Genomic DNA, 15632 nt, shown 5'->3' on the forward strand with positions numbered 1-15632 from the left:
AATTAAATTTTCATATGGTCTTACAGGGCAGATGACATGGGAAAGAGAGTTACTCATTGGTGATATGTGAAGCAAAACTGGACAAGGAACTAAGAAGAAGGAAAATTGTATATGTCCCTCTTACTTGGACATCTGCTGAAATTCCACATTAAATACACTATTTAGGACTAAAAAGATAACCTTATCACTTCCATCATTTGACACAGATTTATTGTATTTTTGGTATAAGATGCGTATCAAATAATCACTAAGTAGAAAATTCTGATATAAGGGGTGAATTTAGCATTTGTCCAAGGTATTTTCTTCTTTATACAAATGTTCACTAGATTATAAAGCATGGATGGATCCAGGATGGTCTGGTCTTAAGTATGAATGAAGGCTTCAATGACTTTACTAATCCATTGTTTTTTCCCTTGGAGTGAAGGTGTGACTTTTCATAATTGAATTTTTCCGCTTTGTTTAATTAGGGTAAAAAAAAAATGCCCTGTCTGAAGCATCAGCAAGCTGATGGGGAATTTATTTGGGTGCTTCTCCCTTGTAGCCCTTCACTCAAATGACATCTCATTGATACATGCCAATTAGGACTAGCAACTCTTGGACCAAGAACTCTCTGTGCAAGGAGTTGCCCAAACCATCATGTCAATACCGGCTGCATTTTACTCAAAGCCACACATAACTGTCCATGATGATATGGACATCTTGTACTGTCACCAAACATTATGTCATGGGACTCGAGTCACATCGTGGCCAACTTAGTATATCTCCACTCTTCAGACGTAGAACCAGCTCACTGAGGTTTCCAGAGATGAAAAACACCTATGATAAGCACAAACTCAGATCCTCCAGTAACAAGTGATATTGGTCTTATTGTGCAACTCCTCCCTCCCAACCCCCCGCTGCGCATAGTGTTTTATAAAGCTGGGAAGATAATGTTCATTTCATGAATCCACCATTTGTAGGTACTTTATGTTGTTAACCATAGTGTAAATCATCACCCATCCAGAGTGAGCACCACCAACAAGGATCTCATACAAGCATATTATTGGCGGAATTTGACAATTCTTTTGTTCTTGAGTTCTTTTATTATTTTTTTAATGTTTATTTTTTGAGAGAGAGAGAGAGAGCGCATGTGCAAAGTTGAGTGGGGGAGGGGCAGAGAGAGAAGGAGACACAGAATCTGAAGCAGGCTCCAGGCTCTGAGCTGTCAGTGCAGAGCCCGATGCAGGGCTCAAACTCCAAAGCCATGATATCATGACCTGAGCTAAAGTTGGACACTCAACCAACTGAGCCACCCAGGTGCCTCATCTTTTGTTCTTGAATTCTGAAACAAACATTTAATGAGCATCTACTACTCTGAAGATACAGTATTCAAAGCACAGGGTATAAAAAGTTATTTATATATAGATTCATATAAATCTACTTAAAAGTTTTGATAGTCCACTCGCAGAGACAGAAGATGTGTACAAAAATTTAACTAGTACTTAGGGGCATATTCAATAAGTACTATAGACAGGGCCATCAGCTCTAGGAGGGCAGAGAGTTTTTTCACCCCTGTATCCTCAGCTTCTAGAATAGTAGCAGGCACATAGGGTATGATGGGGGGGGGGGGGGTCACCTTGGTGGCTCAGTCGGTAAAGTGTCCAATTTCAGCTCAGGTCATGATCTCTAAGCCTCCTGCTTTGGCTCAGGTCATTATCTCACAGTTCTTGAGTTCACACCCTGTGTCAGGCTCTCTGCTGTCAGCACAAAGCCCTGTTCGTATCTTCTGTCTCCCTGTCTCACACTCTGCCCCTCCCCCGCTTATACACACTTGCTCGTTCAAGCCCTCTCTCTCTCCCTCTCTCAAAAATAAACTTAAAAAAAAAAAATAGAGTAGGATGAGACTCAGGTGAAGAGACCTGGTCAGACAGGTCCTCAATGGCACCTTGGAGGAGGGGACATTCAAGTTTAGGCGGGCTTATTAAATTTAGTGCCTTATTTATATGTCAGGTACTGGGAGACGGCCATGCAAAAACCACATCCCTCCCTGATCTAGGATGATCCTGAGAATTTAACTCATAGTCTAAAAGCCACCCCTTTCTGCCAAATTATTTCCTGTAGTTCAAAACACGTATGGAGAAGCAAAATTCGAGTAAAATAATTAAGCAACAGTCGATCGCTTTCTAAACATGATTCAAAAGTTCTGGGGAGAAGTAGAAATTCAGAGGGACAGAAATGCTATTGTCTGTGTCACTGCATGTGGAAGGGATCCCTTGGTCTTTGTTGTCCAGGCTGGAGGCTGGCCGCACATTAGGCATGGCTGCCTGGTCTTTGCGGTCTAATGCCAAGTCTAACTGCTCTCCCCTCTTGGTCAACCCATTCCCAGTCCTCACCCTGAAGGCAATGAAGTCAGTCTCTCACCATTCTTATTGCTCTAAGCAGCTAACAGGGTCCTTTGGTGTCCTGGTTGCCACAATTCAACATGGAGCGTTTTCTCATGTTGCTGGACTCAATGTTTTAAAAAACTATTAAAAATTTAAAAATCATAAATATATGTATGCATGCATGCATATGTATCTTTTGTTTGTGCTGCCCTCATTGTTTGGCTTTACTTGGGAAAAGGATCAATTTAGGAAGCCGGTGTGGCCCGCTATAAAGACTCTAAACTTCAGATTGCGACACGTCTTGGTTTAATCCAAGTCCCTCTGTGTACTCCAAGTGGGGAAACCACCGGTGTTCCCCTGTATTTATTAGGGGATGTCAAAACATCCCTCATTGCATTGCTGTGATGATTAGATGGGTCATTCAATATGTTGCTCATAGTCCCTGAGGCAGGGTGCATACTAATAAAAGTAAGCCATTATGACTATTCTCATGTTTCCCAGATTGAGAGTCTTGGGCCTGACCTCAAATTAATCACCTTAGTCTGGCTTTCCTTTGTCATTTATCCTAATTATTTAGGCTGAACATCTTACAGCAGGATTTCTTCATCTTGGCGCTATTAACATTTTGGACCAGATAATTCTTTGTTGTATGAGGGCTGTCATGTTAGCAACATCCCTGGCTTCTACCCACTAGCTGCCAGCAGCAGCTGGCACCCTCCTCCCACACTGTGACAACCAAAATTGTTTCCCGACATTGACAAATGTCCCCTGGGGGACAAAAATCATCCCTGGTTGAGAACCACAGCGTTGGAGTCATTTTTAACGCCTTTTTCCCCCACACTCTTCCACCTAATCCATCAATAAACCCAGTTAGCATCACTTTGAAAATGAACCTTTCTTGCTCTCTCCGTGGTTCCTACCTTAATCCGTGCCCCCCGCATCTCACCTCAGTTTTCTGCTGGTCTCCTCATCGCCTAGCCCCCACCTGCACCTTCACCCTGTTCTAGCCACAGTGGCCTCCTGGCTGCTCCTTCCACGGAGCAGGAAGGCTCCAACGTTGGCAGTGGCTGTCCCTTTTGTGGGAACCCTTCTTCCTCCTGTGATATCCGTGCTTCATGCCCTCACCATCAGGACTCGGCTCGTATGTTACCTGGGTGGTCAAGTCTTCCCCCATCTACCCCAAATCTGGCAACTCTGACATCCCATGCCCCTCCTATCTGCTTTCTTCTCCAGAGCACCTTGCTCCATAGAATACAGCTTATTTTTATTCATTTTCCTTATCCTCCTTCACTACACTGTCAACTCCATGAGGGTAAAGACTTTCTTGTATATGGAGTTACTGATCGTGTTCCCCTGCAGAAGAGCTCCTGGCTCATAGTGATCGCTCAAATGTTTGCCAGATAAATGATTACGCTTATTATCATCATTTGTTACAAATTTAAAATTGTGGTAAAGAAGACAACATAAAATGTACCGCCTTGATCATTCTTAAGTATACAGCTCAGTAGTACTAAGCACATTCACAATGTTGTGCAACCAATGTCCAGAATTCATGATTTTGCAAAAGTGAAACTCTGTACCCATGAAACAACAACTCAGTAACTTCCCGATGCCCCCTCTTCTCAGCTCCTGGAAACCATTCTATTTTCTTTATTAAATTTGACTCCTCTAAGTGGAATCAAGTAGTCTTTTTTCTTTTTATCAATGGCTCATTTCACTTCATTTAACTTTCTCAGGTTTCACCCAGGTGCCAGAATTACCTTCCTTTTTAAGTCTGAGTAATATTCCACTATATGTATATACCACATTCAAAAAGATCCAGCATTAGCTAGTAGACAGAATTACCGGGTGACTCAGGAATTCCATTTTTCATCTTTTGAGGAACCCCTACATTGTTGTCCACAGTGGCTGCACCATTTTATACTCTCGCCAACAGTGTCAAGGTGTCTAATTTTCCACACCCTCACCAACACTTGTCATTTTTTTGTTTTGTTTTTATGGTTTTTGATGGCCGCCATCTTCCCAGGTATAAGCTGCTCACTCTAAGTGTGATTGGCATTTCCCTAATGATGAGTGACGTTGAGCATCTTTTCCAGCGTAACCCCACTGTTTTTAACAGCTAGGTCCCCCTCCTTGGCTGACCCAGGGTCCCATAAATCTCCATCTCTCTCACCTGCTACCTGCTCTACCTTTGCGCCTAAGATCTCTGCCCCAGTCTTAATTCAGCACGGTTCGCTAGTTAACAAGGAAGGAGCCTACCCTTTCTTACTTGAGAACACATTAGAAACCTGTGGAGTCAAGTCCTTTTTTGTCCTTCTCTTGGCTGACATTAATCTTTATGCTTCTACAGGCAATTATCTCACAGCAAAGTTACAAGAGTAAACAATTAAATGGTCAAATTAGGAGGGTCATTGGTGAGGCTTTTGGAAGCTTTCTGAGTGGATGACTCATTCAGCTGACTCATTTCTACAGTCTCAATACAACACTTGTCAGATGTTTAACCTGAGCACAGGGTTTCTTTTTCGTTTCCACTTTTTCTCTTTTCGACTTTGCAACATCTAATCTCAAACTTAATTGCAGTCACTGACTTAGTTTAAGTACATCTTGTACATAATATTCATATTAATCAGTAAAATCTTAACTAAAAGCTGGAACATGTGTATGCACACTCACTAGACACGGAGCACATATAAAGTAGTCTCCTATCCTCATGTTAATTTTTTTTCCATTTAGCACTGATGACTTTCCTCCAACAAACTCCAAAATGCATCTTCCAAGAAATATTAATTTGTGCAGATACAATTCTAGACGGATCTGCCTTTGAGAGCTCATTCCAGTCAATGAGCTCTTTCTTCACAATGGCATGTATTGCAACAGTGACCCAAGAGTGATTATCTAGGGTCACATGGCAGTATGAATTTGCACACCTCAAGGCCACCAGATAGTTGACTGCCCAGAAAGTAGATAGTATAGTCATCTTTCTTTATGGTCTTCCTTTTTTCCCCAACTTTTCCTTGAATTCTTCTTTTGGTTTCTCCCTATGCTGCAGTTTTCCATTCTACCTCAAGACAGCTCTTTCTCAGTCTCTTTCAAAAGTTCCTCTCCTTTAAACACAAGTACTCCTCAAGTATCTTTGCTTAGTCTCCTGCTTAGTCTTTCTTGTCAGGCCCATTCATTTAACATCCATTTCCACCACTCGAATCCACACCACTGGCACAGCTTTTCCTGAGCTGCAGACACGAATCCCTGTCACTTGCTAGGCGTCTTGTCAAACCATATCACCCTAAACCCAGTCCTCCCCCCATCCACCATACCTCCTTTTTGCTCAGTGACTTACTACACTCAGTTTACAAAATTTAAATAGCTTTCCTACCTGCATTTCCACTGTGAACAGTAAGTAGATAGTACTTCAGACATCTAAAGGAAAGAAAGACTGTTTGGGCTTCAAGCACTCAGGGAGGGCACCAAGGAAGAAGTGGCTTTTGAGCTGGCCTTTCCACAATGCAGAGAAGATTAGGTCAGACCAAGATGAAGGGTAAGGGAGTCTTCAGACAGAGGACGGAAGAGGCAAAGGGGTCATGTTTCAGGAGGAGGAAAGTTAGCTGGCAAAACTGGCTAGAACGGACTGCAGAGGGGAAGAGGAGTTTAAGGTTGAAATAATGACCATCAGGAGTTGGAATGAAGGGAGAAGTCCTGAGAACTCAGTCAAGATTTCCTAGTAGGAATCACATCATGTGATGAACTTTGAGTTATTTCACTGTAACCTAGGTTTTCTCTTCCCTGGGAAACTTTAAATCCTTGGTTGATCTCTCTCCCCAATTCTTTCCTGTATCCCCCACCATGTTACCCAGAACATTGGAATTGAGTAAATGTTGGATAAATGGACCAGTAAGAGAGTACAAGGATGAAGATACAGTCACTGTAGACAAACTCCTATTAAAATAAAGATTGCATTTAGAGGGTGAACTTCTTACGCTGTTAGGCTTGTCCTCTAACAACCCCCTCACTTACCTATCCCTCTTTTTCTCCCTCAGCTAACCCATCCTATTTTTGGGTAGTGTATCAACGATGACCCATGGAAAAGATTAAGGCCTCACAAAGCCACTTGTGGGAATCAGAAAGACATGTAAACTAACTCTGAAACATGCTGCAAGGGGGGTTTTAAGAGAACAATGCCTCACATTATATGGAAACACACTGCACAGAACAGCTAGCTACCTGGAATGGCACCTGAGCCAGAGACCATTTGCTCCGAAAACATCATCTCCTAGGTGCCTGTCACATAGCTGGAGGTATCCTGCGTGGGACGCACAGGAAGTCAGGACCCCCGTTTCTAAGAACTCTTAGTCTAATGAGTAGTAAGTACTCTCATTTATTGGAGCAACTGCCATTATCCTGCAGGCGCTCTCGTAAACCCTTGACATAAAGAAAGATGCCGAGTAGATAGAGAACTTGCCCAGTTGGGGTTGGTGTTGATTTCAAAGCTCGTGCTCTGCTTACTGCACACTGCCCCTCATAAACTGTCAGTAGAAGGATGCCCACAATGTTACGAGAACTTAGAAGTAAGGACAGATACAGGAGACTTGGGCCAGTCTTCCTGGAAGAGATGGGGTAGAAGATCAACAGGACAGCTATTACCTGCTATTTTCTCTAATGAAAAACATTTTAACATCAACGTCTAGTGACAGTACTTTTCACCAACTCCACTATGGACCCAAAGGAGGACACAGGTGCACTTTTACTGTTTTGCTTCACTTGGGTATCCAAGGTTGTGTGTAGAAGTGATTCAGGGGTGACATTTCTAGAAGACTTTATTTGCCCCAAGAGAAGTCTGTCGCCTGAGGGCTTTACTCTCCTATTTTAATGCAATAACAAAAATGCTTGGGGCTCAAAGTTCAGTACCTATCTTAACAGAAAACAAAGCGAGGGCACTAAGGAAGATAGGCTCATCTTTTCTCTTCATCCCTGCATTGCTCACCTGAAATCAATCAATTTATTTGGACTGGGTTTGAGAGCAGACATTCGAGCTTTATGTGTATCAAACGCAAGTCACAATATCCCTACCCTAAATAATTCATGTTGTTTGTAACAGCTCTTTTAAGCTTTCTGTTAAACTTGAAGATTAACTTTTCCTTTTTTTCTTTCCTTAATCAAAGCTTATTTCGATTCCACTTTGAACAATTCCTCAAGCTGGACTATTCAACTGTTTGATTGAGTATTTTCGGGACTTGGAAGCAGGTTGCTACTGGTTCTTAGGCCTGCTATATTATTCAATGCCTTTGTAAATGATGAATAGGTTCAAAGCCTAGAAGGCTATTTTCTAATTTCTCAAGGGTCTCTTTACCACCTAATTTTCTTTTCATCAGATGTTATTTACTGAGTAACTCCAATCAACTGCTTTGGTATTGCAGCCTGCTGTGATTCTACAGATAATAAATGTCAGTATGGGGAGGGTAAGAGATCCGAGCCTTGAATTTAATAATATTGTTTGTTTGAAATTGGCTTCACTTTCATCATACTGAGTCTCAAAGGGGGCAAGACCTTTACTCAGCCATCTCGATAAGATCCTTGGGGTCTCTGTTGGCATCTCTAGGATTTACCATATGGCAAGAGAAGAAAAGATTTCAAAGATCTAAGAAACAAAGCAATCTATTATTTGTCTTGAAAATCATATTATATTCCGTGTTTTACAGGCACAGTAGGCATATTAATGTACAGTGTATCAAAGGCAGAAGAACAAAGATGTGAAATTAATATGTCACATGGAGCTTAGCAAAAAAGAATCATTTCTACTTGGAAGGTAGGAAGATGAAAGTAGGAAGTCACAGAGGGCAAATACATGGAAGGCAGTCAGAGTACCTCCTTCCACACGACAATAACCATTGCACTCACACCAAGCACTTTCAGGCTGAGCTCAGATATAGCTCGGAACCCTTCTCAACACAGTCTGGCAGGAAGCCACTGCTGATCTTGAGCTGTCATGCCAGAGGAAAGTTTTAGCCATTCCTGTTCTTTTAGGGAAATTATGTCCAAATGCAGGGATCATTACAGGCCAATCCGGAGGCTGCCTTAGAGATACTCCCTATTAAGTATCATAGTAAAATAATCTAACAAAATGCTGCTAGGGGTGGTTGGGGGGATCCAGATCATTATTTCAGTATTTGGTACTATGCCTGGTTGGTATAGGTTGGTAGTAGCTAGTTTTCTGCCACTGTCAACTAGTTTACTTGATTAATAGCTATTTTACCTGATAACAACAGGCTCCTACCTGCTTTGAAGCTTTTGGCCAAGATCTCTGTACTGGCTCCCCTTACTTTTGGCATCCTTGACCTTCATTCACCAGGGCTTTTAAATTTTAACCCCTATCACAAATCTTTTACACCTGAAAACAAGAAAAGTAATATCTTTTATGTTTATTTTGAGAGAGAGAGCGAGTGAGCAGGAGAGGGGCAGAAAGAGAAAGGTAAGAAAAAATCCTAAGCAGGCTCCACAGTGTCATTGCAGAGCCTGACATGGGACTAGATCCCATGAACAACAGGATCGTGACCTGAGCCAAAACCAAGAGTCAGCTGCTCAACTGACAGAGCCACTCAGGTGCCCTGAGAAGAGTAATTTCTACTGCCCTCTATGAACTGCAAGCAAACAAGAGATACTACAGTTTACTCATTCACATTCTGAAAAATGTAGGTGTCTTTCAATTCTGTTGAGGTCTAAATATGATAGATCTTCATCCACGTGTTTATTTCTCCAACTGTGACTTTAAGCATGACCATTCATGACCTTTATATATAATCTTACATGAAATATTAGTTGCCTCACTTGTGTTAAGTCTTGTCCTCATAAAAAGGTTTTTAGGTCTTTGACATTTGAGGCAAAGACTAGACAGTATCCCCATCTTCCTTCTGGTCTTGTGTTTTTCAGAATGTATGAAAAGGCAATTGAGAGAAGACAACAACTTATTTCAAATGAGTGTTAGAAGGTATTTTATTATTCCCATCAGTAATCTCAAGTGTCAACTTCACTCAAAGAGGGGTCCAATAGAGATACAGGCATGCATGTTACTTTCAGTGCTATGGGTTTCTTCTATGTGCCCTTCTGCTAATAAATGAGGACACCAGTTTGTCCAGTGCCTACTAGGCCACCCTGCCAGGCTTCAAAGATCTGCATTTTGTAGAGGAGGTATCAGGGGCTACCTCCCTGCATCCCTGTCCTCATATAATTCTGGATTACAGTTTGCACATGTATGAGATCTGGAAGTTGAAAGAAAGGGAGAATTCTGGATTACAGTTTGCACATGTATGAGATCTGGAAGTTGAAAGAAAAGGAGAAGACCTTACTCCCTTGAGGCAATTGTGTGCAGCCAGACATGTGGTCAGAGAGGTTTCAGAATAGTTTCCTGGTAAACTAATAGAAAGAAAGAAAGAAAGAAAGAAAGAAAGAAAGAAAGAAAGAAAGAAAGAAAGAAAGAAAGAAAGAAAGAAAGACAAAGAAAGGAAGAAAGAAAAAGAAAGGAAGAAAGAAGGAAAGAAAGAAAGAAAAGACAGAATGAAAGAAAGGAAAGAAAGGAAAGAGAGAAAGAAAGAAAGAAAGGAAAGAAAGAAAGACAAAGAAAGGAAGAAAGAAGGAAAGAAAGAAAGAAAAGACATAATGAAAGAAAGAAAGGAAAGAAAGCAAAGAGAAAGAAAAAGAAAGGAAAGAAAGAAAGAAAAGAAAGAAAGGAAAGAAAGAAAAAAGAAAAGAAAACTACACTTCATTTTTGCAAAGGGAGTGGTAGGAGATTCCCAGAGGTGGGAGAATTGCAATAAAGTCTACCAGCTCAGTGGGACCACGGCTTCAAAGCTCCTGGCTGAGATCTTTCGGTGGCATCACCAATCTACTCACTGGAGCCTCTCACATTTGCATAACTTCCCAATGCCTATCTTCATCACACCTGAAAGGTAGTTAAGTCACCAGATACATAACTAAACGGATAAATGAATGAATGCCTTGAATATCCATTATAGATAGCTCATCACATTATGAGAGCAGTTAAAACACAGACATTTGCTGCTGACCAAATATTTCATTTTGTGTATTTCCCTTTCTTCTTTGTACTTGGTTGAGGCCCTGTGATTAATGCTGGCTGTGAGGCCTGCCCTTCAACAGAAAGGATGGGCTGTTTCAGGGCCAAAGCAGTAAGGAGCTTTCTGTGTTACCTGCATGCATACTCAACTACCCTTCCACAGAGATCTTATGTTATGATGGCACAGCTACATAATGGTAGCACTCCCATGACCCTGGGTCTCTGAACGAGAGCCGTCTTGTTGAGCTGTGCTACATATGTAACATGAAGAAGAAGTAAACCTTTGTTGTGTGAAAACTGCTTGGATTCTGGTTAAATTTGTTACTGCTGCCGATCCAAGCTCAGCCTGACCATTCCACAGGCTTACGACCGACTTTTTTAAGGTACAAAAGACTCTATTCCCTAGTTTTGAAACCACGAAAAAATACATCTTCTAAATGAAATGTACTAGATCATACTTGTAAAAATCCCGTTGACTTTGTCAAATTCACACAAGGGTAAGTTAAAAAAAAAAGGAGTAAAAACAAAGGGAATAGCAGGGTGTACGGAAACATACACAGACACACACCTGTACATGTATGTAAAGCTCTCACTGACTTTCTAAGAACGACAAAGTAGCTAACTGATAAATCGATGGGGGTACATAAAAATGTAATTCACACTTCAAAATATTAATTCCAAACAAAGTGTTCTCCTTTACTAGTAATCAGTATGCCAACTGAAATCAGGTATCACTTCACAGTTAGAAGAGTATCAGTTAAATGATCCCCTTTAAAAGACAATACCTCATTGAGGCACCTGGGTGGCTCAGTCGGTTAAGTGGCCGACTTGGCTCAGGTCATGATCTCGCGGTCCGTGAGTTCGAGCCCCGTGTCGGGCTCTGTGCTGACAGCTCGGAGCCTGGAGCCTGTTTCAGATTCTGTGTCTCCCTCTCTCTGACCCTGCCCTGTTCATGCTCTGTCTCTCCCTGTCTCAAAAAAATAAACAAAACGTTAAAAAAAATTTAAGAAGACAATACCTCAGGTTTGTTCAGTGACAGGCAAACTTGCTCACCCAAAGTTCTGGAGGGGCAGTAGAAACATGTTTTTGGAAAAGACTTTGGTTAAAAAACGTGATATAAACAGGGTCCTAATCTTTGCCCTAAAAATTCCATTCTGATGAATAATTGAAAAATGGAGGAAATACGCAGGTAGGAATAAGCTTGTTGCCAACATCGTATACAGTAAGCTAAAAACTGCAATAAAAATGGACCTATTTAGGTAACTGTGGTGAGTTAACATGACAGGATGTAACACAGCTATAAAAAAGCGGACTCTCATCCTTCAGCATGCATCAGAATCACACGTTGCTGGGCCTCATCCCCATAATTTTGGAGGTAGTAGGTACAGGGTGGAAGCGGAGAATCTGCATTTCTCACAAGGGCTTAGTGATGCTGGTCCAAGGTCCACACTCCGACAACCCCTGAGGAAAGGATTGCCAAGCATAAGCCTCTATTTCTCCTTTAAGGTTAAGTGAGAAGAAAAAAACCTTGAAATCATGCACTAAGACAGATCTACTCAGTAATGCAAAAAGACATTTTAGCAAAATAGTGATTAAGAGCACAAGATGAAGGGCGCCTTAGTGGCTCAGTCGGTTAAATGCCCAACTCGCGGTGTAAACTCAGATCATGATCTCGCAGTTTGTGAGTTTGAGCCCTGCGTTGGGTTCCGTGCTGACCGTGTGAAGCCAGCTTAGGCTTCTCTCTCCCACTCTCTCTCTCTCTCTCTCTCTGCCCCTCCACTGCTGGCTCTGTCTCTCTTGAAATAAATAAACTTTAAGAAAAAAAAGCACAAGATGAGAAATTGGCCAGACTCAATGGAACTCCAGCTCTGACAGGAGATGCTACGTGGGCTTAACGTTCTTGTCCTACACACTCTTCAAGGTGCTCTAAACATGCTCCAGGAAGCAAATTATTATTTAAGTGTCTAAAAACCAAAACACTAGGCTTATCAGTCAATTGAAAGTCAACTCCTAATAAAACACAGATTTATTTAAAGATGTGAATGCATTTAAATATATCTGCTATGGAGCAGAGAGGGGCCTCAAGAAGTAAGGAATCTGGCTTCTTTGTCACTAATATTTCGAAGCCAATCCCAGCCAAACATTTACCAAAGACTAAAGCAGAGCCCTGCATTACCATCATCTCACTGCCTTCCTCTTTACCCGACGTCCCACGCAATGGTGTTGGCTACACTGTACTCTATGTGGAATCTACTCTCCGCACGACAGCCACAGCTGCTTACATCAGACAGATCACCCATTAAAACTCCCCAAATGGCTTCCTACAAAAATTCAAAGGAAAGAAAAAAAATGCAAACCCTGGAAGTACAACAACCACACCCCCTGGTTTGCCTGAGTCAGACAGGCTTATCCCCTGTTGTCCAGATCAGCTGTCAACAACAACCCTTTCACTCAAAAGGGTTCTAGTTTGGACAACAAGGGTAAGGTTAAGGTTGCCAGATTAAATATAAAAATACCAAATATTCCATGAGACATACTTACACTGAAGTTTTTTTCATTGTTTCTCTGAAATTCAAGTTTAACAGTTCCCTCTGTTTATAGATGCTAAAACTGACACTCCCATTAGCCCCAAGTGAGGGTCTTAAGGGTCATGACCCTTTGTACTACTCTGTCGTGACTGCGCCCTCTCCTCTCTGCCCCAGATGCTCCGGCGTGTGTGTGCCTTGAACATCCACACTCACTCCCTCCTCTGGACCCTGCACCTGTATCGCTTACCTCAACTCCTGTCAGTTCATTGAGAAAGACCTTCCAGGTCACCCACGTGAAGGGCGCTCCATACCTTTCCCTCTCCTATCACTATAGAAAACAAGAGCATTTGTTTTCATGGCTGTCTTTCTTTCCCCGTTGGGATAGATATTCCATGAGATCAGGGGACACTGTCTTTCGGGATGATTGCTGGGGTGGCGTATACATGCCTACATCAATGCTTGGAATGTAGTAGATAATAAGAATTGTTCACTGTCGACAAATACTTGTGCAACAAAATGCAGTCTCTTGCATTACTTGGCCTACCAGCACAGCACACACGTACTTTTTCCCTAGAAAGAGGGTTACATTTCTTTAGAAAGACCCGAAGACTTGAATCTGAGCTATTTCCAAATGCGCAATGGGAGTGTATATGGTAATGGTTTCATAAAGTATGTTAATCAAGGAACCACAAAAATCATTTAATCTAGAAGTTTTCCTCACCACCATCAAATACTGATTATATTTACATAGAAATGGACTCATTATCATGGCGCTGATAAACATTGCTGAAGGGAGAGCCTGCAGACATGTATTTGCCTGAGAGAAGCTCCAATTCCAACCTCTGACAGGAACTAATCATTTTAAAGATTGCCACACAAAAAAGGGACATTCCTGTGCCATCGCATTTCCTTCCCCTAATAGGAGCCAAGATTAATAAAGTTAATAAAAAATAAACCTGCCACATTAAAAAATAAAATGTTAAGATATAGAAATGCACGAGGATAGATGTCATGATGCCTAAAATAAGGACATAAAATGACTATTTCAAGTTCTAAAGAACTATTTAGGATGTTAAGCTGTTAAAAACATTCAAAACAAGGAGAATAATGATGCGATTCTACACATGATTTCAACAGATGTGTATGTATGAAACCATTCTCTAATTGTGTATTTTGTAAATAGACACAGACAGATGCACACACTTGAAGTAAAATTTTGCTTTCCATTTAAATTGAAACAAAAGGTATGAGATGTACATTTAAATATTCAAGCAGTATATTTTCAGTGCGATTTGCATTCTTCCATGTGTTTAAAATAAGCATCCTCCTTAGTGATGCTGTAGATAATTTTAAGGAGCACAGACAGCCACATGCAAACCTGGGCTTGGTCTTGACGTGCAGCTGGAACCAGGACTAAGTCTGCCCCACCAGTACCTTGCCCATTATGCCGCTCTCCCTGCCCTGTTCCAGGGGCGATTCTGGGATACTGACCCTTTGGTTAAAAGGCTGCAATGTAGCATATCAGGTAAGCTCGTCTTTGCACTGGTCTTAAGAGTGAAGCTACTTCTACAGGTTTCTCTTGTTCTCGACAACGTTTTGTGTGGAGGGCCTACACTGATTTCTATAATGCAAGAATTGAAGAGTATTATCTGGTAAGATTTTAAGAATTCAGGGAGATCAGTATCGTGCTTAATTTTCTACTGATTTACCCCTCAATTTCACTCTGCTACCCGTGCCATTACTGGCTAAAATGATAATGCTAGCAGTGGTTTGCTAAGTGTTAAGAAATTAACTCATGATTTTATAAAGAGAGTTTCTACAAACTCTGCCTTCAGTTACATCAAAAGCTGCAGGGATCAAAGACCCAGTAAAATGAGACTATGAATCAAAAACTGTTCAGAGGCAAGCCAGGAAAAACATTCTGCAGTGCAATGCATTGCTCTTCTATTTTGATTTCCACTCTGGGATAATTAGTTGTTAATTTAAAAAGACCCCTAGAACAGTACAGGGTACAGCACCTGAGGATTTGGGATGGCCTTCGTTTGACTCTGGATAATCGAAGATATTTTTCTTCACTCCCTCATCAAGGCAAACCTCTAGGTGACATTGTGGGCAAAGACTGGTCACACTTGTAAAGGAGAGATTGTGTCCTATTTATTTTTATTCTCAAGCTACTCAATAATGTAGCTAAGTTCAATACAAGGAAAATATTCTGCTTGTTCTCACATGTGGCAGAAAGGGCTCTGTCATCATTCATCTGGACTCTACTTAATCTGGCTGGGGACTGGGGTACAAGGTAGAGAGAATTAGGCAGAGACACGGAAAAACTAAGCAGGAGCATTGGCAGGTGCAGTCAGGAAAGAAGCGGTTCTGAAATTTTATCCAAATTCAAACCTCCTATCTGGAGATGTATTTGAGCCCAAGGTGGTTTAGTTATACAAGAACTTGCTCTATAAAAGAACACAGTACTGTGCATAAAGGTAAACCGTCTATGAAGAGCATTTTTCCAAAATGACTCAATACATTACAGTCTTATATGGACCATTTCGTATATCAAGTCAAAATTTAGCATGTATTTTCCCATACGTCAATCATTACTATAATTAAAATAACAAGACACTTAATGAGTAGAAACATTTCGTTTTGCCTATGTTTTCACTCAAGACTTACACAAAGTCC

This window comes from Panthera pardus, unplaced genomic scaffold (genome assembly GCF_024362965.1).
Source record: "Panthera pardus isolate Hobbes unplaced genomic scaffold, ASM2436296v1 HiC_scaffold_8, whole genome shotgun sequence".
Classification (NCBI taxonomy): Eukaryota; Metazoa; Chordata; class Mammalia; order Carnivora; family Felidae; genus Panthera; species Panthera pardus.